Genomic DNA, 20,504 nt, shown 5'->3' on the forward strand with positions numbered 1-20,504 from the left:
AGCCTCCAGTGAAGTAAAGCAAACACTTTTTTTTTATTTTCTCAGATAACATAAAGGATTATTATCTGAACAGTAATGTTGCTCATTAGGCTCAAACTTTGGGTACGATGCTGCACCAGTAAATAGCATCCAATTCGGCTAAAATTTGGTGTCTCAAGAGTTTACATCTAAACTCACAATATACACTGCCAGCAAACAAAATATTCCAGAGTTAATTTTCCCTCTTAGTAATAAGGACCACGCATAATTTACATTATATATATATATATATATATATTTTCATTCATTGCCAGACGCCATGTATCCCAAACGGGGTGGCCAAGGGCTTAGAGTTAATTGTTTTACAGGGAGGGGCACTAATCCTCCACCAACCTCACTTGACACGTAGGGAGAACGTTATGCTAACAGCATCTGGTGTTCCCAGGCGGTCACCCATCCAAGTACTAACCAGACCCAACGTTGCTTAACTTCGCTGATCGGACGGGATGCGGTGTACTCAACGTGGTATGGCCGTGTATATATATATAGAGAGAGAGAGAGAGAGAGAGAGAGAGAGAGAGAGAGAGAGAGAGAGAGAGATCCCATTGGAGCCCAGTGTCCCGAGTATTGGACAGAACTGGGATTTTCCAAGTCCTCATGAAGTAGGGAACCCCGGGTAGGGACCTATGAGCTTTGCGACTATGAGCCGATAGGCGGAGGGCGGTACGCTTAGTACCCTCCCAGGTGCAGTGCCTCGCCCGGCACCCCTGGGATCCAATGGGATATATATATATATATATATATATATATATATATATATATATATATATATATTTGTGTGTGTGTGTGTGTGTGTGTGTGTGTTTATTTTAAGAAGAGAGATCAGAGGATTCCCTTGATCTCCTATTAATGAGAGTTTCAGTAAAGCCAACCAGGTCAGGCCCAAGAGAACCGTAAATGAGAGAGTTCAGGAGGCTGTAGTGTCTGGGTTCCAGGTCAAGGAGTTTATTTTTAGGATCGTGTTCTAGCGGCTCTAAAGATTTTACAACACTTCTTTCCTGGCGATTTCTTTTTTCATCTAACCTAAATTTATTTTCCTGTTTTAAGTTATCGATGGAAACATGTTCATTAACTCCCTCCACCTGTTGGTGTATTGATAATTTTATTCATCCTGCTACCAAACGAATTTAGTCACCTTTATAGATTTCGAACTGAAGGACATAGTTACAGCTTCACTAAACCGGTCACCGAAATATGTTTCCCTTTAGCTTAATAAAAGCGTCTGAAGGTAGGAATATAAAAGTGAAAATTGCGTCACCGCACTGAGGACCTTAGCTCATTGTAAATTACATGCAAGGAAATGGAAAAATATAATAAGTAAAACTTTCTCCTGAGGAAGAAGGACTGTTCTTTTACTACTCTGTTGGCGCATACAGTACTGGATTTACTACTTCGCCACACTGAGCCGTATGTTACTGACATGGAAAACTTCACAGCATTTCTTTGAGAGCGATACATATCGTACTAACTACCTTCAAATTTGCACACACACACACACACACACACACACACACACACACACACACACACACACATATATATTCAGTACATTCATCCATCCACATTATATATATATATATATATATATATATATATATATATATATATATTGATAGATAGATACCGGTAGATATAGATACTGTATATCCTACAATCCTGTGTGAGTGTGTGTGTGTGTGTGTGTGTGTGTGTGTGTGTAAGGGCTGTACCAGCGGGGGGAGATCCTCCCCATCCTGACTTAGTAAGAGGACAGGGGCCATCAGTGAGGGGTCAGACAGTGCGTTCACAGGTCCACTGCCTTGTGGATTACCCTAGGATGGGTCAAGGCTATAAGAGAAAACCTCAGACAAAAAATCCGTTAGTAGATTCTCATGGAAGGCAGAACTCAACAAAGCTCCTGGTAGTCTTCTGCAACCCTGCTCAGTAGATGGTCGTCATGAAAGTTGATGCCATTATCACCGGCTGAGAAGGGCCAAGTTACGTGGTGGTAAGGACTGCGCATCCTCACCATCACACAAGATCCATTCATTGCACGTGCCCACTGCTGTACTCACCTCTCATCCTTTCATTAAAACAAAAAGACCTATGGCGACAAGGTAGGGTGACAGTGACAGGTCATGGATGTGGCTCAAAGTCGCAAGCTCGAATCCTGCACGCAGTCAGCAATGACTCAGTGGTCACTGGCATGATGGCACAGGAGCAGGTCATGCTTTTGGTAGGATGCAGTGCGACTAAGTAGCCGGAAACGGATGCCCAACTGCTTACATCTGATGGGGAGAGGTTATGAAAAGGTAAACTAAACATTGCTTCTCCACTGCCTGAGCAGATAACTCTATCAAGGCATACCACATTGTGGTTGAAAACCAAAAGAATCCCTCTGACTCTTGCTGCTTGGAATATAGGAACCTTGTTTGATACTGACCACGACACACGACCACACCATAGAACTGTCCCCATTGCCCATGAACTGGAATGATATAAAACTGACATTGCTGCCTTGTCTGAGACTCGCCTTTTAGGAGCAGGCAACCTAATAGCAGCAGGAGAAGGGTATACGTATTTCTGGAGGAGATACCCAGACAATGTACGAAGAAACCATGGCATTGACATTGTAGTCTGAACCAACCTACTACAGGATATCCAAGAAGCACCTGTGGGTATATTAGAGAGGCTGATGGCTTGGTGCATACCACTCTCTACATACCAAAATTCAACACTCATCACGCTTGATATTAAGGACTCCATCAAAGATTCCATTAATGGCTCTTTGGATGCTACCAGTCGGTCAGTACCACCTAATGACAAACTGACCCAGCTTGGAGATTTTAATGCCAGAGTAGGAAAAGAGGAAAAGATAATCATCTCTGGCAAGGCATTATAGGCTGCCATTGTGTTGGTAACATGAACAACAATGGCCTTATGCTGCTTTTCTTATGCTCAGAACACAGTCTAGTCATCACTGACACCAGTTTTCAAGTTAAGAATAAAAACAAGACCACATGGATGCACCCACAATCTAGACACTGGCTCTTAATTGACTGCAGTATGTCTCTGCAAAGCAGTGAGATCGAAGAGAAGTTCTTATAACCCAAGCTATGAGAGGTGCTGAGTGCTCAGCAGCCCATAACCTTATTGTCACCAAACTGCAACTAATCATACACTCACAAATATGCTGTAGACCATCCACCAAGAAACTAAGCTGTAGTAGTTTAAAGGATGTTGCAACTTGTAACACCTTCCACAGCACTATTGCAGAGAAGCTCTCTCAATGCCCACCACTTAATCCAAACAACAATGCAACAAACCTAGATGCAGAGTGGCAAAACATTAAGGCTTTCCTCCAAAGTCCTGCAGAAGAAAACCCTAGGCTTTTTCACTCGTCACCATAAAGACTGGTTTGATGAAAATGCTGAAGGCATACATGACCTTCTTGTAATGAAGAATAGAGCATATAACAACTGGCTGGTTCACATTAGCTCCTTAACCCCCAAAACTGAATTCCAGAGTTTCAGAAGTGAAACCCGGTTAAAAATGTGCAACATGGTAAACAAATGATGGACTGTGCAAGCAAAGTAGCTGGAAAGGCTGGCTGATCTTATCGACTGACGTGGGTTCTACAAGTCCATTAAAACCATCTATGGTCCAACCAAACACAACATAAACCCTGTTCGATCAGCTGAGGGAGAACTCCTGAAAGGCAAGCCAGCAATCTTAGAAAGATGGACACAATACTTCAGCACCTTACTGAACCAAGAAACCCAGTGGAGAACAGTATCCTTGATAACATCCCAGATGTCCCCCAAGCGGTAGATCTTGATGTTCCACCTACACTTGCAGAAACTGTTCAGACCATCCAATTCTAAAAAATAAAAAGCCCTGGCTCTGATAGCATACCACTTGAACTTATCAAAGAGGGTGACCAGTTACTTCATCAGCACCTCCATAATCGCATACTGACTATCTGGAACCAAGAACAGATTTCATCTGAATGGCCTATTTCTGATACTGTTACCATCTACAAGAAGAAATGAGACAACTCAAATTTTGACAACAGTCTACATAAAGGCCTCTCCCTTCTTGTGAATGCTAGCAAAGTAACAGCCAAGATAATGTTATCCAGACTGACAAAATATTTGACTGAGTCAACACTTCCTGAAACACAATGTGGATTTCAGAAGGAACGAAGTACCTGTGATATGATCTTTGTTGCCCAACAGATACAAGAGAAATGCTATGAGCAGAACAATGACTTGTATATTGCATTCATTGATTTTGCAAAAGCATTTCTTACTGTCAACAGAGAATTATTATGGAATGCTTTTTTTCAAAATTTGAAGTTCCAAACAAATTTCTTACCATCCTAAAGAGTCTGCATGACAACATGGATGCTCATGTGTCCGTAGGAAGGAACAAATCTGAACCCTTCAATGTGGATGTGGGTGTGAAGCAGTGATGTGTCCTGGCTCCTGTCATTTTCATCACCTGTCTAACTGCAGTCACCCTTTCAAATCACCAGCAAATGAACCGTGATGATGGAATAAAAATCCAGTTCCCTCTAGATGGAAACTTTAATCACAGACGTCTTCAAGAACAATCAATGACTGAAATAGCTCATTTCCTAGAGCTGCAATGTGCTGATGACTATGCTGTCCTTGCACATACCCCAGAGGCCATACAACAGTCTCTTACCATCATTTCCAACATACACCATGCAATGGGGCTCTGAATCAATGTAAAAAAAAATATACTATCGCAGAGACACATTGCAGTGGAGCCTCTTGCATTTCAGATAAATGGCGGAAATGTAAAACAGGTGGAGAATTTTACCTACTTGGAAGTGTGCATACAGATAAACAAACATTCATGGAGAAATCCTTGCACGAATCAACCATGCCTCAGCCTCATTTCGGCATCTCAGCTCCGGAGTCTTTGAAAACACCAACTTGTGAATCAAGACGAAAGTATCAGTATATAGAGCTATAGCTTCTCCACCCTCTCATAGAGTGCTGAAGCCTGGACCGCTTACCAGCGTCACGTCAAACAGCTTGAGTCTTTTCACATCCGATGCTCATGGCACATCCTAGGACTCACGTGGGAGGGTAAAGTCCCTCACTCACAAATTCTCTAGCTAGCACAGTCAACCAGCATGGAAACCATGCTGGCTAAAATATATATATATATATATATATATATATATATATATATATATATATATATATATATATATATATATATATATATATATAGCTTGGATGGGTGGGACATGTGTTTTGCATGCCTGAGCACCACCTTCCCCTGCAGGTTCTATATGACCAACTCCCTGCAGCACATCATAAACCAGGGGGACAGAAGAGATGTATAGATCATATAAGCACAACTCTTGAGAAATGCAACATCAAACCAAAAGATGTTGAAACCAATGCCTCTGACAGAAAACAACGGCCAGCCCTCTGTGGCAAAGGAACAATTCATCTAAAAAAGCTGGAATCCGGCCAGAGAAGAGGGTAGACAACGGAGGCACAATCAAAACAGAGTTCTCCCACCAAATCTGGACTTGACATGCCATCTGCGTGGCAAAACTTGTGGATCCAGAATTGGTATGCACAGTCTTAAAAGTTGGCACCAAAGACTGAGAAGCACGCCATTGTAATGTGTATACTAGCCGTCGTTTCTGCAGAAAAAAGACGGCTTTAAGTACGGGTTAGTGTGTGTGTGTGTGTGTGTGTGTGTGTGTGTGTGTGTGTGTGTGTGTGTGTGTGTGTGTGTGTGTGTGTGTGTGTGTGTGTGTGTGTGTGTGTGTGTGTGTGTGTGTGTGTGTGTGTATGTGTGTGTGTGTGTGTGTGTGTGTGTGTTCTTACCTAATTACCTAATTCTTACTTAATTGTATCTTTACAGGAATGAGTCAAGCTCGTACTGTCCCGTGTCTTAAACCATATTTATCGTACATATCCTTAAATTGTTAATTGTTTTGGCACACACTATTTCATTCGGTAGTGCATTCCATTGATCAGTTGCTCTGTTTGGGAAACTGAATTTCCTTACGTCTTTATCACCTCTCTTCTTATGCAGTTTTTTGCAGTGTCCTCTTGCTGATGCTTCTCCATATGTTAAGTAATCATTTATGTCTATTTTCTCCTTCCCTGATATGCACTTATATAGCATTATCATGTCACCTCTTTTCCTTCTCTCCTGTAGTGTTGGTAGATTCAGTTTATTTAGTCTTTCTTCGTAGCTTAGGTCCCTTAAGCTTGGTATCCATCTTGTAGCGGCCCTTTGAACTTTTTCAATCTTGTCTATGTGTTTTTTGAGATGAGGACTCCAGACTACTGATGCATATTCCAGGGTTGGTCTAATGTATGATGTTATTATCCTTCTTAGCATGTCTTCATTTATGTATGTGAATGCTATTCTCATATTTGCAAGCAGTGTATACATGTTCCGTACCTTCTCGCTGATGTGGTCAGGCGGAGATAGTCTGTTATTGATAATCACACTTAGGTCCTTCTCTCTTTCTGATGTGTATATGGTTTTATTTCCTAACGTTTAATCCCAATCAGGTCTTTTTCCACTTTTACCAAACTTGATTACATGACACTTGTCCACATTGAATTCCATTTGCCATGTATTACTCCATTCATGAAGTTTATTTAATTCTTCTTGTAGCTCTTTACAAGAGTCTGTGTTAGTAATTCTCCTTTGTATTTTTGCATCATCTGCAAACATATTCAGATAGTTCTCATATCCAGTGTTACTGTTTATATCATTTATATACACTAAAAACATGATTGTTGCCAGCAATGAACCCTGTGGTACTCCACTAGTCACTTCTTTCCATGATGAGTAGTTTCTTCTTAGTACTGCTCTCATTTCTCTTTTTATGAGAAAATCTTGCATCCAACAAAACAGTTTGCCTCGAATTCCTCCTTGATGGTACAGTTTCCATAAAAGTCTTTGGTGTGGTACTGTGTCAAAAGCTTTCTTGAAATCTAAATAGATACTGTCCACCCAGCCTTCTCTTTCCTGTATTGTGTTTATTACTCTGTCATAGTAGCTTAACAGATTAGTAACACATGATTTTCCTTTTCTGAAACCAAACTGTCTTTCTGTTATCATACTGTGTTCTTCTAGATGATTTACCCAAGTTTTTCTTATAAGCTTTTCTAATACCTTGCATACAACACTGGTCAGTGATACTGGTCGGTAGTTAAGCGGATTTTGTCTATTTCTTTTCTTGAATAAGGGGACAATATTTGCTTTCTTCCAAATATCAGGTAGTTTACCTTGACTCAAGGATTTCTTGAAAATTAAAAATAATGGTTTACTTAACTCCTTTGCACATTCTCGTAGTACCCAACATGAAATTTCATCAGGACCATTTGTTTTTCCTCTGTCTAATTTACTTAACTCCTCCTGTATTACTTTTTCTGCTATTTGTACATCTGGTAGTATGTGTGCACATGCATGTTCCACATAGTCCCTCTCAAAATTTTTTTCTTCTGTAAAAACTAATTGGAAATTCTTATTTAGTGCATCACAAATATCTTTCTCTTGTGTATAAGTGATTCCCTCGTCCGTAATGGATTGTATTATATCTTTTACTTTGGTTTTGCTTCTGATGTAGCTGTAAAACAGCTTTGGTTGATCACTACTTTTATTTATTATATCCTCCTCAAACTGTTTTTGGGCTTCCCTCCTTTTTCTTGTATAATCGTTTCTTGCCTGTTTGTAATTATTATACGCCCTTTCACTGTTGTGTCTTCTGTATCTATTCCACAACAAATCTCTTCTTTCTTTTGAATTTTTACATTCTGTATTGAACCATTTCAGTATTTTCTTATCTGCTTGTTTGTGCTGTGGGATGTAATTCTGGACTCCTATTTCATAAAATTCACAGAATTTTTTATATACAGCATTTAAATCTTGTCCTCTAAGCTCATTTTCTTTAGGTCTTGATAATTTCCCTTTTTATAGTTTAGGCTCTTTTTGTAACTTTCATTGCTGTTAACTATGTCATATGCTATCCTGAAGTTGCAGTTTAGTACTGCATGGTCGCTTTTGCCGAGTGGAGGGTGATATATTAAACTGTCAAATATCATTTTCTTGCCTAATAAATATTAGATCTAGCACTGAAGGTACGTCGAGTCCTCTTTTTCTGGTGGTTTCCCTCACATGTTGCGTTAGGAAAAACTCTTGCACGAGATCCAGGAGCTTTTGGTCCCAACAGCTTTCTTGGCTAAATATATCTAGAGTATTCCAATTTATATTTGTATTAAAATCTCCAGTTAGTATAATTCTTTCCGATTTCTCTTCCATTTTATGTAGTAATGATCTTAAACTCTGAATTTTACTCTCTGCCAGGTCCTCATATTCCTCTCTTTCCCATGTGTTTGATCTGGGTGGCATGTACAAATTGGCTACAATTACTTTCCCTTCAGATGTGTTGATCTCTACTGCAGTCATTTCTACTTGTGATGGTATATCTAGTTTTATTTCATTGACTTTTAGATTTTTCTTAGTTAATATTATAATTCCTCTTCGTTTTTTTAAATTTCTGTCTCTTCTCTATATGTTGTATTCCTCTAAGTTTAATATGTCATTTGTTATTCTTGGTGTTAATTTTGTTTCAGTTAAGCATATTATATGTGGTTCATTTTCTCTGACATAATCATTCATCTCTAGTAATTTAGATACCATTCCATCCACATTTGAGTACCTCAACTTTATCATCTTGTTTCTATACTTGTCATGACATGGTTCCACTACCTTCCTCCTTTTTATTCCCTCCTGTTTGTGTACCACTTTCGTACCTGCAATCCTATTACTTTGTAAAAAAAAATGTGTTCTTCTGCTCTTCTGATCTTCCCTCATTTTTTGTTTTTGCTTCCTACCTCTTCTCTTTCAGTAATTCCAGTTCCTCTTGTGTTAGGCATCTTTTTATCCATACATTTTTGAACTCCTCTTTTTCCATAAAATTCTTTGGGTTTTTTAATATCTCCTCCACAGTGTTTACACTCTGGAAAGTCACCTTTAGAGGTCTTGTCTTGCTTTTCTCGTATTTCCCTAACCTTTTGTGTTCCTCTATGTCTTTACTACAGATTTCCTCTGATACTTCTTTCAGTAAGCTCATTACATTTGCCATCTCCTTTTTTGTCTCTTGTGATCTTGTTTTTTACTTCTTCCTCTTCTATACCAGTGATTACTATAGATTTATTTATATCTACTGAATCTCTGACTAACTTTGGATTGTTTTGAATTATTCTTTTCACTTCTTGTTTAATGCTTTTTTCCTCCACCCTTGTTTCTAAGTCTTTCTTTACTTTCACCATTTCAGCATACATGGTTTCCACATCATTTTTGTAGCTTTGCACAGCTTCATTCACCTGTGTTATCTTCTCCTCAATATCACTGCTTTGGTCTATCAGACTGCTTACTTGCTAATTGTCTCTTTCATTTTTGAACTTTTCCATAACACGCTCGTGATTGACTACTGTACTTGCCATTTCACTCATTTTCTTCCTAAGTGTACTCAATTCCACTGTTAGTTCACTGATGGTTGTGTCTTTCTTGTTGGCCTCCCTTCCTAGTTTTTCTATTTCTTCCTTTTGCAAGTGCATCTGCTTCTTTATTTCATCAATTTCATTTTTGAAAGCCATTTCTAATTTGTGTACACGTTCAACCAGTCTATTGTGAGTCTCCACTTCAACAAGTTCTTGGTAGAAATCATCATCTTGCTTTCTACCTTTATCCTTTTCTTTTCCAAAATTGCTTTACTAAAGTATGTGTCCATTTTGCAATACTAAAAGCACAGAGTACATGTACTTACATTCCCCGTGCAGCTGTAGTCTAAACAAATCTCAGCTGACTGAGCACATTCTTTAGCCTCTCGGTTCTCTTTTCTGTTTGAACAAGTCTTGTTTAAATTTCTTATTATTTTTTTTCTTTTAATAATGAAAAATCATTTAGTCTAACCTGGTACAGAGCTTGACTCATGTAAAGATACTAATTTAGGTAATGCCACTGGCCGTGCTGGCTCGGTACGGAGTGCTGATGTCGCACGTCTGCTATCTCTGACTCCCACTGTGTGTGTGTGTGCGTGTGTGTGTGTGTGCGTGTGTGTGTGTGTGCGTGTGTGTGTGCATGTGTGTGTGTGTGTGTGTGTGTGTGTGTGTGTGTTCTGTAACCAAAACTGTAAAAGGTGGAAAGGGATTTGGATGAACCTTGGCAGGGTGGTTGGAATTGGGTCCCGTATGTGCAAGTTTTAGTTTCATGTCAGTTGTTATTTTCTGAAGAGGTATTCGGCTCCTAATAATTGTCGCCATTGGTGTTGCATTAAGTGCGTGTGGAAGAGATAGTGAAGCATTTCCGTGTTGTTTCACACTTCTTTGGAGAGAGAGAGAGAGAGAGAGAGAGAGAGAGAGAGAGAGAGAGAGAGAGAGAGAGAGAGAGAGAGAGAGAGAGTGGAGGGGGGTGAGGAGTTGTACACCTACACTTAGATGTTTACTAGTTCACTGATGTTACGAACAGACGATTTTACTCATCAGGTAATGATGGTAGCTGTCATGCTGGTGCTGGTGGTTAATGTGGTGGTGGTGGTGGTGTGCCGGTGACAGCTGTGATGATGATGGTGAAGGTCTTGGTAGCTGTGGTGGTGGTAGTCGTGGCAGCAGTGATGATAGTGGTGGTGGTTGTAGTAGTGGTGGTGTTGGTGATAGCTTTGTTGATGATAGTTCGTGCTGGTGAATCGTGATGGTGGTGGTGGTGGTAGCTGTGCTGGTGGTGTTGATAGTAGCTGTACTGTTGTTGTTGTTGGTAGCTATGCTGATGGTGGTGGTGGTTGTGGTGGAAGCTGAGGTGGTGGTGGTGGTGGTGGTAACTGTGGTGGTGACTGTGGTTGTAGTTGTTCAGAAACGTCTCTCATTGGACAAGTGCTTGGGTAGCTGGGATGGTGATGGTGATGTTGCTCGTGTTACCAATTGTAATGATGGTGGTGTTGGTAGCTGTGGTGATGGTGGTGTTGATACCTGTGGTGATGGTGGTGTTGGTAGCTGTGGTGATGGTGGTGTTGGTAGCTGTGGTGATGGTGGTGTTAGTAGCTGTGGTGATGGTGGTGTTGGTAGCTGTGGTAATGGTGGTGTTGGTAGCTGTGGTGTTGGTGCCGTTGGTAGCTGTGGTGTTGGTACCGTTGGTAGCTGTGGTGTTGGTAGCTGTGGTGATGGTGGTGTTGGTAGCTGTGGTGTTGGTACCGTTGGTAGCTGTGGTGTTGGTAGTTTTGGTAGCTGTGGTGTTGGTGGTGTTGGTAGCTGTGATGCTGGAAGCTGTGGTGTTGGTAGCTGTGGTGTTGGTAGCTGTGGTGTTGGTGGTGTTGGTAGCTGTGGTGTTGGTGGTGTTGTTGGTAGCTGTGGTGTTGGTGGTGTTGGTAGCTGTGGTGTTGGTAGCTGTGGTGTTGGTGGTGTTGGTAGTTGTGGTGTTGGTAGCTGTGGTGTTGGTGGTGATGGTAGCTGTGATGTTGCTAGCTATGGCGTTTGGTTGTGTTGGTAGCTGTGGTTTTGGTGGTGTTGGTAGCTGTGGTGTTGGTGGTGTTGGTAGTTGTGGTGTTGGTGGTGTTGGTAGCTGTGGTGTTGGTAGTTGTGGTGTTGGTAGCAGTGGTGTTGGTGATGATGGTAGCAGTGATGTTGGTAGCTGTGGTATTGGTGGTATTGGTAGCTGTGGTGTTGGTGGTGTTAGTAGCTGTGGTGTTGGTAGCTGTGGTGTTGGTGGTTCTTGTAGCTGTGGTGTTGGTGGTGATGGTGGTGTTGTTAGCTGTAGTGATGGTGGTGTTTTAGCTGTGGTGTTGGTGGTTCTTGTAGCTGTGGTGTTGGTGGTGATGGTGGTGTTGGTAGCTGTAGTGATGGTGGTGTTTTAGCTGTGGTGTTGGTAGCTGTGGTGTTGGTAGCTGTGGTGTTGGTACCTGTGCTGTTGGTAGCTGTGATTTTGGTGGTGTTGGTAGCTGTGGTGTTGGTGGTGTTGGTAGCTGTAGTGATGGTGGTGTTGGTAGCTGTGGTGTTGGAGGTTTTGGTAGCTGTGGTGCTGGTAGCTGTGGTGTTGGAAGCTGTGGTGTTGGTGGCTGTGGTGTTGGTAGATGTGGTGTTGGTGGCGTTGGTAGCTGTGGTGTTGGTAGCTGTGGTGTTGGTGGTATTAGTGGTGTTGGTAATTGTGGTGTTGGTGGTTTTGATAAACGTGGTTTTGGTGGTGGTGTTAGCTGTGGTTTTGGTGGTGTTGGTAGCTGTGGTGTTGGTGGTGATGGTTGTGTTGGTAGCTGTGGTGTTGGTGGTGTTGGTAGCTGTGGTGATGGTGTTGTTGTAGCTGTGGTAATGGTAGCTGTGGTGTTGGTGGTGTTGGTAGTTGTGGTGTTAGAGGTGTTGGTAACTGTGGTGTTGGTGGTGTTGGTAGCTGTGGTGTTGGTTTTGGTGGTGTTGGTAGCTGTGGTGTTTTGTGGTGTTGGTAGCTGTGGTGTTGGTGGTGTTGGTAGCTGTGGTGTTGGTTTTGGTGGTATTGGTAGCTGTGGTGTTTTGTGGTGTTGGTAGCTGTGGTGTTGGTGGTGTTGGTAGCTGTGGTGTTGGTGGTGTTGGTGGTGATGGTAGCTGTGGTGTTGGTGGTGGTGGTAGCTGTGGTGTTGGTGGTGGTGGTAGCTGTGGTGTTGGTGGTGGTGGTAGCTGTGGTGTTGGTGGTGGTGGTAGCTGTGGTGTTGGTGGTGATGGTAGCTGTGGTGTTGGTGGTGTTGGTGGTGTTGGTAGCTGTGGTAATGGTGGTGTTGGTAGCTATGGTGTTGGTGGTGTTGGTAGCTCTGGTGTTGGTGGTGTTGGTAGCTGTGGTGTTGGTGGTGTTGGTAGCTGTGGTGTTGGTGGTGTTGGTAGCTGTGGTAATGGTGGTGATGGTAGCTGTGGTGTTGGTAGCTGTGGTAATGGTGGTGTTGGTAGCTGTGGTAATGGTGGTGTTGGTAGCTGTGGTGTTGGTGGTGATGGTAGCTGTGGTGTTGGTGGTGTTGGTAGCTGTGGTAATGGTGGTGTTGGTAGCTGTGGTGTTGGTGGTGATGGTAGCTGTGGTGTTGGTGGTGTTGGTAGCTGTGGTAATGGTGGTGTTGGTAGCTGTGGTGTTGGTGGTGTTGGTGGTGTTGGTAGCTGTGGTAATGGTGGTGATGGTAGCTGTGGTGTTGGTGGTGTTGGTAGCTGTGGTAATGGTGGTGTTGGTAGCTGTGGTGTTGGTGTCGTGCCCCACTTGTTTGCTTTACTCTTTATCTATTCTTCTCCTATGGAAGACTAAGTTCAGTTACATTAAGTCCAATTAAGTTAATCAGATTTAATTAAGTTTCATTTTGGTAGCGCTGGATAAGTCCAAGTGGGAAACCCGACATAACAACACATCAAGTAAACACAAGTCCATTTAAGGCCGGCGTTACGTGGGAGCGTCTCGTTCCTTATTAAGAGGAAGGGATTCTAGGGTTACTCAAACTAATTTTCTCTTTTTTGTTTATCTACAAATTATGTACAAATTATACACTAAGTCAAAGCAATCAACTGATTTGGTCCACTCTATGAACTCCAAGTTATGCAACTACTTTTGATCTACAATAAAACTATTAAATCATGCCACCTTACAATGGTAATCAACAATACAACTAAGTTCCATTAAACAAGTAACAGTTCACGAATATTATCACTCGTCACTGAAGATAATACTCTCTCTTACTAAAATAAAACCAAGACTACCATGGTCAAACACAAGATAATACTAAAGGTAATATTCTCTTACACATAGGGTAATACTAAGAACAATACTCTAGCACACCATCATCTTTCCTTTGCATTATTACTACTAGAACATTAATCTCTGTAACATTTTATTCTCGTATCACTTCACCTTAAGTTATTTCAATATATTTCTGCAAAATTAACATCACTCTTTAACACAGTCATGTACCCTAACTCAATACATCTCCATAAAGACACTTAACTTCTATATAATCTTTGTTTCTTTCACCATTGAGCAAATAAGTTAATTTAACAATTATACAAACTATCTGGCCCGTCCTGTTATACCCTACCACGAGTCTACAGTATACTCTTAATATTTTTCACAGTATATTTCACTTTCTTCTCTTTTCTTTTCTCTTTCTTTTCTCAGTTCCACTTTCTTCTATGTTCTCTAACAAGAATATCTACTCACTGATACCGTAGTGTACCAAGACATCGCCAGTCTCTGTCGTCGTGGTAGGATACTCAGGCGGCCTTCTCGCTAAGATCTTCCCCAGGTTCTTCTCGACTCTTTGCCCTCTCTGCTTCTACTGACTCCCAACCTTCTGCTTCTCCCTCAGGAAAAGTACAGCGGTCGGAAGTAGGCGTGCACTCTACATATCCTTCGTTCACTTCTCTCAGCGTTCTTAGTCGGGTCTGGTCCGCAACATTTTGAAACAATGTCCATTGTATAACGTTAATTTACACTAGACATTACTACCCTTTAGTTTTGACTCACTCTTCTCTTATCTCTGTATCCATTAAGGTATCCATTAGGTCGTATCTAGCTCTCCGTCAAATCTAATTAAGTGTATACAGTACAGGGCTGTGAGAGTACTGTGTGCCTCGGCACTCCCTCTTATTATTATTCACTGTTCATTCACTTTTCATTTTTCATTCTTCATCATTCACTGATCTGCGGCTTCTTCCATCTTTTCAAGGTGCCGCAGGTAACGATATTTGTCACGTAACGTTTTTCGATATCCTTTATCCCTTACTGATTGTTGTGAATGACGTGGTTGTGGTATGGGTGGTTGTGGTTGGATGCTGGGTGGTCCGATGGTGGGTGAGTCAGCCGCAGCCGCGTGTGCGCTCTCATCGAATGTCTGGTGTTCGTCATCAGCGTCGTCAGTACCGTCGTTGTCCTCCGTATTGCTGTAGTTGTTGCCGCAGCTTGCCGTGCGGCGACATTCTCCGATGCCAAGAATGTCACGTCCTCGTGACATCCCCTGACGACGAAACTCCTCGAAGGCCCATGATTCCGCTCTTTGAAGAACTGGTCGTGGGCAGGTGGCTCGGCAGAAGCGATAGCATAGGAAAGCTATCACCACAAGGACCAGGATAACCACACCAACTACAAGCACATAAGTCGTCCAAGGTGTAGCAGCACTCAGGTGGTGACGCAGGGGTTGAATGACCTTCATACGGTGGATAAGGGTCTGCAGTGGAAGTGAGTCACCCAGCTCGACATCATCTGCTGTACTTTGAAATGATAGATTCAGTAATGCTGATTTTTCTAAGGGCGTCAGAGATACATTAATGGGAATCGCTATGGGGGTGATCTTTAATTCTTGCTCTCGAATAACTGTGGCATAAGCAGGCAAAACCAAGGCACTGCTATGAGCACTACATCCTTCACCTAGGGCAAGTAAGCCTGTATTTTGAGCTACATGCTCTGACTGAGACTCTACTTTATTAGGGCATGTGAGAGTGAAGTGAATTGGGTAGGGTGTAGAAAAAGCCCAACCAGTTTTATATCTGATGAAAACTGGGTTAAAACTCTTCAACACAACCTTTGAGCATAACTTACTAGCCTCAGGCTTATTCAAAAACAATGCAGTTTCACACGTTAGAACAGAGGTATCATATATTGGTCTTATAGGCGGACATATTAATAATTGACCATGCTCTCTACACAAGTCAAATGACTCTAATGTTACATAATGTCTTCTGGTTTGGCTGATCGCCAAATATTGAGCAACTCTATCATGACGAACAAAGTATGGTGTGTCTGGGACTCTGAAAGGTAGAGACGTTATCTGATACACATCAAAAATGTCATCAGGGTCACCTCTCAGAGGGACCAATAAGTAGAAGTTCATTGTTTGAGAACTAGAGGATCTTCGTGGAACTACAGTTATAGCATCCTGATAAACAGCTAAAAATTCTAAACGTGCGGGATATAACAGGCCAGGTTTTAACAAGGAAGCTTCTCTCAGAAGTGATAAAAGTACCGAATTGGGAACTAGGAATGATGAAAATTTTCCTGCCAACATTTTCTCTAGACCTAACTTTAAACCGAAATGATCATTTTGTATGTCTATTAAAGCAAGGGACAGATCATTCATAGCCTCTGTTATCCTTATCCCCTCTTCATTTTTTAGTGTCAATAAACTAACCTGTCTAACTAAATAGTTAGAGACATTAGCAGCCTTCTCTAATCGCTGTATAGCTTTCTGCATGGCACGCATGTCTCTTACAGTGGCATTTAGTATCTCAGAATGTAAATTAAGCTCTACTCTTTCCTCCTCTGTGAAAGATTCTATATTATCTAACTGGTGGTGTATAAGATCTATCTGCTCTTGTGTTGCTGTACCAAACAAAGCGTTAGAAATGGTTCCCAATATATTAAAGGCTCCTCGCTTACTGCGAGATCCCGACGGGGTAGTGGCATCATTTAATAATGAAGACAAATAATCATTGAGAGAGTGAAACGGTTTAGCAAATTCCAAATCAAAGGATGTTAATGTCTCTCGTAAAACGTTAACAATAACTGATGAATCATCCATATGGTCTATTGACCATGCAACATCGGCAGCTAGTTTACGAGCACGCATCAGGGGCTGATAAAACTCATCCATATCAATAACATACGGTATAATAAAAGAATTTCCTGTAAAGTGGGCCTGACGCTGTGCGGTGAATGCAAGTCCCGCTCTCACTGGTAGGTCTTCCCATGCTTGACTTCCAAGTCCACTGATGATCACGGTCAGTAGGACCTGTAAATAAGTTCAACTTTATTTTAGATACTCTATAGGCTTATCCATAATATTAGGTAATTCTGTCGCCTGTCCTTTAGATCTTAAACTATAGGTTTGTCTTCCTCCTTCGGCATTATCAAAATCAGCCACTGCACCTTCTTCTTGCTCTTCGTGCAAGCTCTGCACACTTTGAGTATTTTCCTCTGTTCCCTGCAATTGTGAGGCATTTCCTTCCTCCACTCTTTCTACGTCTAAAATATCTCTCAATTCATAATCCTGCACTTCCTCTGGGGGCAGAGTGCCCTCATGAATGGGATATGCTCTCCGTACATTACCATTCATTGTCTCGTCTAAATTATTTTCATGGGCTAGCCTGACTCTGTCTGTGTGGACTTTCATGACTCTCCCCGTGTTTATGTCTACCAGTTTTACTATCACATCACTAATTTTCCCTTTTACTCTAAAAGGTCCATCATATAGGGGTTGAAGTTTCTTAGGCTCTCCTGGCTTGGGAATCTTTCGTACATAAACCCTATCTCCTGTACGAATCTCTTTTACTTTTGCCCTCGATGTCTGTTGCTTCTCCATGGCCTCCTGACTTTCTTCAATGTACCTTAAACATCTCCTAAAGGTACGATTAGCCTTAATGGTCATTTCATTTTTATAGTCATCCAGATCATAACAGATCGGTTCCTGTTTTACGACATCATACGGGACACCAGGGTCCCTGAGGAACATGAGGTAGAATGGGGATTCCTTCAACACTCTGTGATATGCTGTGTTGTATGCCCATGTGGCAAAGCACAACATTGAATCCCATATTTGTGGATTATCCTCTACTAAACTCCTTAGGTATTTCATTACTGTGGCATTGGCTCTTTCAATCACCCCATTGGCAGACGGGTGATACGCTGTTGTTGTTGTCTTTTTCGTCTTTAGCAACTCAGCTATCCCTTTAAGAGTGGCATTGACGAACTCTGTTCCTTGGTCTGTGACCATCCAACGTGGTGCTCCATGAACACACACGACATTTTTCACGAACGCTCTGGCAACCTCATCAGCAGTTTTCGTGCGAAGCGGGACGGCTATCAAATATCGTGTCATCACATCTATTACTGTCATAATATATTTATATCCCTCTTCACTTGGATTTATGGGGCCGATCAAGTCCATATGAATTCTCTCAAAGGGTACTCCTACCCTAGGGTATCGCTGCAACGGCGCCGGGGCGTCCCCCGACGGCTTGAAGCGGTTGCAAGTAAGGCACGCCTTGCAATAACTCTCAACATCTCTACTCATCCGTGGCCACCAACTAAATCGTTTTAGTCTTTCTAAAGTTACTTTGATTCCTCCATGACCTACAGTAGGTAACTTATGAGCTATCTCTAGAGCACTCTGTTTGCATTCATCAGGAGTTACAACTTGTTTTAGACTCTCATCATACTCATTGGTACCATAATGATAGAGTAATCCATCTTCAACTATGAACTCACTAGTACTAACTCCTAGTGCTCTGCGTTCATCTTTAATTTCTTCTCTAGTCACTTCTACTTCTCCATCTCGTATACACTGGAGATATTGTTCCTTCATTCTTTTATACAATGGATGCGCATCCTGTCTGGGTCTCACTACCAACTCTCTCCATCTTATTATGTCTCTCTCTCTATCTTCATCAATTCTGGATATTTGATAATCTTCTTTTTCGTACTCACTATCATCATCATCATCTTTGGTTCTTTCCCCCATCTTTGGTTTTGTACCCGTAACTGCGAGAACTCTGTCCTCCGACAACACTTGACCTCGAAGTCTAGATAAGGCATCTGCTACAACATTATCTTTGCCTGGTATATAGGTTATCTTAATGTTATACTCGGCAACCAAAAGTTGCCACCTAGCAATCCGTCCACTAGGGCTAGTTGTGTTCAACAGCCAGACCAGGGGTCTATGGTCCACACGAAGCTCTACCTCGTAACCCAATATTAAGCTCCTATTTACCTGGAGACCATATACTATAGCCAAAGCTTCTCTCTCTATAGTGCTATACTTCACCTCAGCAGAGTTTAACCGTCGGCTAAAATAAGTGATAGGCCGTAAATGACCTGCGTCGTCTTCCTGCTGTAATACTCCTCCTATAGCAGAAGAAGAAGCGTCTGTAGTCAGCACAAATTTCCTTGTGAAGTCTGGAAACTGCAAAGTCACTCCTTCAAGCAACTCGTGTTTCAGTGTTTGAAACGCAGTCTCTGCTTCAACATTCCATTGTATCGGGGTGTTATCTCTCTTTTTATTCCTTCTACCACCTGTCAATTTAATGAGTGGTCCAGCCTTCTCAGCGTAACCCTGAATATACCGTCGGTAGTAATTAGTCATTCCGAGGAAGGACTGCAATTCACAGACAGTTTTGGGAGTGGCTATATCACGAATAGCGTTCACCTTTTGGGGTTGTGGTTTTATGCCTGTGGCACTAACAACATGTCCCAAATAGTCCACTTCTGATTTAAAAAAATGACACTTGGACAATCTTAGAGAAAGATTTACATCACTCAATCTTCCCAGTACTATATCTAAATTTTTTAAATGTTCCTCCCAAGTCTCGCCCTGAATTATTATGTCATCCAGGTACACATGTGTGATGGAGCCCGTAAGCCCAATTAACACATGGTTAATCACTCTCTGAAACGCAGCTGGCGCTTCCTTAAGTCCAAAGGGAAGCACATTGTACTCCCAGTGACCTTCAGGAGAGGAAAAGGCTGTCTTTTCCTTACAATCCTCTGTTAATGGTATCTGATGGTACCCCTGACGGAGGTCCAAACAGCTGAAGTAACGACTCTTTCCCAGCTGTGCTAAGATGTTTTGAATGTTAGGTAGAGGGAATCGATCCTCTCTGATATTAGCATTCAGCTTCCTAAAATCCAAACATAATCTCAATCCGCCCTCTTTCTTAGCTATAGGCACCAGGGGTGCGTTGTAAGGACTTCGGGAGGGTCGTATAACTCCTTGCTCCAACATAGTTTTCAAGCTTTCCTTGACCTCTTCATGATACTTTACCGGTATAGGATAAGGTTTTCTATAAGCTACTTCCGGGGTCACAGTTATTATTTCATGATAGTAGTAAGGGGTTACATTCAAAGGTTCATCCTCCAATGCGAACACTGTCGGATACTTCATTATCAGGGCTCTCAGAGCTTCATTCTCCTTACTCATCAGTTTCTTCGTTCGTGCTCTCTCGGTCATTCTAGTCTCTTTCATCATGACTCCTGATACAATTTCTCCTAGGCCTTTCTGTTTATTCTCATTTGTATCCCACAATACTCTACTACACGGCCTGATATGACCCAGACATGTACCTCTCTTGAGTTCGATCCTGTCCGGACTAGGATTGACGAACCTCACTTTAAAATGAAATCGCGATTTCTCTCGTGCCTTCTCTACTCCCTCTAACTCTTCTCGTTCTCGTTCTCGTTCTCGTTCTGATTCTCGTTCTGGTTCTCGTTCTCTCTCTGGGATCCCAGCTTTCTCCTGTAATAACACTAATCCTGGACACAATGTAGATGCCAACATGTTTCCTTCCTGAGGTTCAAAGATAGCCGCTTCGCTTGACCGCATTCTTACCTCTAAAATGACGGTACCGCAAGTCCAAGGACCTAGCTCCGTACTCATCGGTATCACAGCTTTTGCTACTTCTACGTCTGCTTCTGACTCACTGTTCACTGGTGCC

General features: G+C 41.9%; 1 protein-coding gene and 1 non-coding gene across 2 annotated transcripts in view; one reads left to right on the forward strand and one right to left on the reverse strand.

Annotated features, from left to right (window-relative positions):
* LOC145418266 (uncharacterized) overlaps positions 1–20,504 on the forward strand; it is a 481,506-nt gene that overhangs the window by 167,183 nt on the left and 293,819 nt on the right. The gene's annotated exons all lie outside the window — the stretch shown is intronic.
* LOC145418345 (5S ribosomal RNA) lies at positions 400–518 on the reverse strand. Its single transcript, XR_013900683.1, has one exon. It is a non-coding gene; the product is annotated as a 5S ribosomal RNA (ribosomal RNA).

This window comes from Coenobita brevimanus, chromosome 113 (genome assembly GCF_032717465.1).
Source record: "Coenobita brevimanus isolate Jiangsu-jjx chromosome 113, ASM3271746v2, whole genome shotgun sequence".
In the NCBI taxonomy this organism is placed as follows: domain Eukaryota; kingdom Metazoa; phylum Arthropoda; class Malacostraca; order Decapoda; family Coenobitidae; genus Coenobita; species Coenobita brevimanus.